Raw genomic sequence first — 4,403 nt, 5'->3', positions numbered from 1 at the left:
TTTTCCGCCTCCCACTCTCTCCCTAAGCTGACTACCTCCGCGGGACAAAGACTCACACTGTGTAATTTGCCAATCAATCCGGTAATCTAAAATGATGGTGCTCCTCTTAAAAACAGCCTCAGCAAAGAGATGGCCTCTGCAAGCTGGCCTGCCACATTCACCTCCTGGGTTCAAAATGATGTGCTTTTTAAAAGGCAAGTTTGCTGAAAGCTTTCGGTGTCAGCTTTTTGAGCCATTTACAATCAGCTCTCATACAATGTAGGCCACTAGCAGGCTCTACCCGATTCACTAAACCACTCTAGAAAATTGTGTGGCGCTGGCCCCAACTCGCCTCTGTTAGCATTTTAGTTCAGAGCATTCACTTTGCTTTTGTATCTGGGCCTACTTGGATTCTTGCCTCATTCTGACCGCATTAATGATCTCAGGTTTCACCAGGACCCTCTCCTTGGCTTGCTCCCGTTTCTAATAAAGTCACAACATCAGAGCTGTGTACATCCGTAACTTCTTGCATTATTGACCTTTGCTCTGAAACAGAAACAGAATCCTCTTTGCTCCTGGAAGGCTGCTTGATGCCTTGGAAATAGCCCGGAAGCTGGTGGAGGCAGATGCCAGGGTAACTGGTCTGCACCGTGACAGTGACAGTGAGCCAGGCTGGCTCTCTCCTCTACCAGTGACAGTCAGTCCTACACCCACACAACTGGATACAGATGTTTGCTCTGTCTTATCCTCCCACCCAGGATCTCGGGAAGTTCAAAAGCTTTGGTGTGTTTAGATAGCGCCAAGCGTGCAGTTAGTTGGCGAATGTTGGCGGCCATTGTTAGAATCCAAGAGGACCATATTCCTCAGAATCGGAGGCCTGTTTCACGAGGAAATATTTCTCATGATTTCAGGGAACATGGTGGATTTGGTAGATTTCGATGGATGAAGAACAGAGCTCTGACTGGTAAGCAGACCGCTTAAGAGGTTTGAAGCATTATCTCCTTAGGCCCACCGTCCCCAGGGGGAGGAGCAGGGACCACAGGGCTGGGGCCTGGGCTGCCAGGGAAAGTGGGTGGAAGGGCTGCTTTGTCAGCTCGGACAGGGCTGGTTTCCACAGCTCTTCTCAAGGCCAGCGGGGTGGAGCCCAGGCTGCGGGTGAGTCATGGTGGCTGCGTGTGTGGGCAGCAGTCGGCCCCACCTGCCTAGTGGAGGGAGCGCTGGGGCACCTGGGAGAGCCAGTCCTGCCCTGGGTGGTGGCCCCACAAGAGCCCCCTTTCCCAGCCCTGAGCCGGGGACACTAGGAAATGCTCCCCCTGAAGCCAGGGAAAGAGCATGTGCTCATGACCAGGGCCCAAGGCCCCCATCCTGCCCCCATCCGGGAGGTGGAGGAGGCCCAGGCCCTGCCCTCAGACAGCTGTGGTCCCCCCGGAACATAGAGGCCCACCCGGAGGGGCGCGGGGAAGCCGAGTAAGTGACCAAGGCTGCAGCCTGGAGTCGCAGATCTGGGTGTCGTTTGTGGCTGCTGCTTACTAACAACATGAGTCTAGGCAGATCACTCACTTTGGCTCCAAAGAAGGGGATGATGCCGGCCCCACAGGGGTTTTTTTCTGAAAATTCAGTAATGTTTCATAAAACATAAGTCAATATAAAGGTCTCTGCAAATGGCTAGCTGACAGACTTGACGGTTTTCTAGGCAGAGCCCAGTCAAGCGTCTAGGGCTAGAAAGTGAGGTGTTTTTTTTTTTTTGAAAGATTTTATTTCTTTATTCAGGAGACACACACACACACACACACAGAGAGAGAGAGAGAGAGAGAGAGAGAGAGAGAGAGGCAGAGACACAGGCAGAGGGAGAAGCAGGCTCCATGCAGGGAGCCTGATGTAAGACTTGATCCTGGGGCCCTGGGATCATGACCTGAACCAAGGGCAGATGCTCAATCACTGAGCCACCCAGGTGTCCCAGTGATGTCCTTCTGAGGTCTGAGGAGGCTGCCGTGTAGTCCCAATGGCTGACAGGAGGGTACCTTGACTATGGGGGTCATGAAGACCAGACTCTAGAGGTAGGCATTTGCTCCTTTAAGTCATGCAGAATCTGTCTGCAGCAGGAAGGGTGACTTCAGGTCTCTAGAAGGTGGGGCTATACTGTGTCTTCCAACATAGGGCTTGGGGGGATTTGGTCGGTAAAACAAGAACACAAAAACAAAAAAATATAAGGCGTGGCATGTTTCCTTGGTGAGGTGACATGAGCAGTGAGAACAAGGCAAAATGTCCACCCCCCTGGGAAACACCCGCACTTCACCCTTGGCAAGTTAAGAAGCCAGTGAGTGACCTGAGGCTCAGCTGAGAGACCCCCTCTCCTGAGCTCCTCAAGGCCCAGACCTTAGTGTAGAGACCAGGCTTGCAGAAATCTCTGGCTACTGCAGTAGAATGAAAGAAAAATCAGGAGGGCTTCCTGGCTGGCTCAGTTGGCAGAGCATGTGACTCTTGATCTCGGGGTTGTGAGTTTGAGCCCCCCCTTGGGTGTAGAGATTACTTAAAAATAAAATCTTGGGGATGCCTGGGTGGCTCAGTCAGTTAAGCGTCTGTCTCTGTGATCTCAGCTCAGGTCTTGATCTCAGGGCCATGAGTTCAAGCTCTGTGTTGGGCTCCACGCTGAGCTTAGAGCTTACTTAAGAAGAGAAAAAAAAGTCTTGAAAAAAAAAAAATCAGGAGCCTCTGAGCCAGTCCCTTATTTTACAGGAGGAAGAACAGCCCAGAGTGGGAGCTTGACGTGTGTAAGTCACACAGCAGGCAGTGAGAGCCAGCCTCCCATCCCTCCCCCTTCAAAAAGGCCTTGTGGCAGGGAGGGTCGACCTTAGTCACCCAGCAGCCTCCCCCCCCACACACACACACCTCTTCCAAGCCAAGCGGTGGCCTCCCAGCTCAGGGAGTGGCGGTGAGGTCAGCACTTCTCAGAGGAGGGGAGAGGAGGTGCCGCCCTGCCCCTGGGATGGTCAGGTCTCCACCTCACCTCTCCCTCTCTGGCTCTGGGCAGGAGCTTCTAGTGAACCTGGCTGGGCAGCCTTTGCCTCCTTGGAAAGGCTCCAGGGGCATTACAAGGAAAGGGCTCTTGTCTGCAGTCTGCATTCTCCAAGGGCCCTGGCACGCCCTGTCCAGGGGGGCTCGGGGCTGCTCCTCACCCCCTCCCTTCCCCTTCTTTCCATTTCAGGGGTGCTGGGGGGCGGGGAAGAGCAGAGGCACAGCGCACTGAGTCACTTGCAGAAACAGCCCGGGCCGCGTCTTCCTTTACACACGCACAGCCAGCCTATGGCAGCCCTCCGTCCAAAACCCCTCCTCGGTTCCTCGGTCCAGTAAAGCCCGAGTCTGAACAAACCCTGCTTTTCGCGCCTTTGTCACCTCCCGGACTGCAGTTCTGTGTCTCTCCCTCAATCACCCCATCACCCCTCCAGCCTGACCCCTCTCTGCTTCCCTCTCTCCAGACACGGCAGCCCGGCAGCCTCAGGACATTTGCACTTGCTGCCATCCCCCCAGAGCCCTCCTGATCTTTGCTGCGATGGCACCTTCTGGGCTTCTTGGATCACCGTGTTTGAAGACGACACCTGCCCTTCACCCCTCACCTCTTCCTTGGTTTTATTTTTCTCCAACTAACATACTATGTACTTCACCGTTACTTTAACATAACAGCCATCTCGGCCCCGCCAGGATGACAGCAACGTGACAGCAGATGTTTTTGTCACTCTGTACATTCACTGCTTGATCCTTGGGATGTTGCATAGCGCCTGGCACGTAGCGGGCCCCCCACAAGCCCCTGGTGAACACCAAGTGGATAAATGAGGGAATGATTAAACAAATTAAGGGAGCAGCAGAAGCTATTTGGCCCCTCCTGGGCAGAGGACGTCCCTGCCCTCTGTTCTGGAACTCCTGAAAAGTGCCAGACTATGGACTTTGTAAGAGAGAACGGACAAAACCGGGGTCCGGATCTTGGCTGTTTACCAACCCCCCCTCCCCCGGCCCCGAGGCAGTCACCACCTCTCCCCTGCTCCTCCAAGCCCATCTTTCATTTTTTAGACAGCTTAGTCAGCCCCTTTTAGCCCAAGCAAAACCGTCTGGTTTCTTCACATCTGTCTTATTTGCTGGAGGTACACATTAGACATAATAAAAAGCACAGACCTGAAGCGTGCAGCGTGATGACTTTTTATATCTATGGCCTCCTGGGCCACCACCACCCAGTCCAAGACGCGAGCCATTTCTACCACCCTGGGAGGCTTCCCAAGGTTAGAGACCCTCCTGACTTTATCACCCTAGGATTGGCCGCGTCTAGACCTTCCCCTAAATGAGTCGCAGAGTAGGTGGGCTTTTGTGTCTGGCTTTTCCTGCCCAGAGCTGTGTCTGTGAAGCTTCTCCATGTGGCCTCCTATTGCAGGGTT

General features: G+C 53.8%; 1 long non-coding RNA gene across 1 annotated transcript; it reads left to right on the top strand.

Annotated features, from left to right (window-relative positions):
• Nucleotides 1-288: 288 nt before the first annotated feature.
• Nucleotides 289-4,151, top strand: LOC129509747 (uncharacterized). Its single transcript, XR_008664390.1, has 2 exons — nt 289-943; nt 3,456-4,151. It is a non-coding gene; the product is annotated as an uncharacterized LOC129509747 (long non-coding RNA).
• Nucleotides 4,152-4,403: the final 252 nt, after the last annotated feature.

The sequence above is a fragment of the Nyctereutes procyonoides genome, unplaced genomic scaffold, assembly GCF_905146905.1.
Source record: "Nyctereutes procyonoides isolate TBG_1078 unplaced genomic scaffold, NYPRO_anot_genome, whole genome shotgun sequence".
In the NCBI taxonomy this organism is placed as follows: Eukaryota; Metazoa; Chordata; class Mammalia; order Carnivora; family Canidae; genus Nyctereutes; species Nyctereutes procyonoides.
This window is presented reverse-complemented; position numbering and strand designations above follow the sequence as displayed.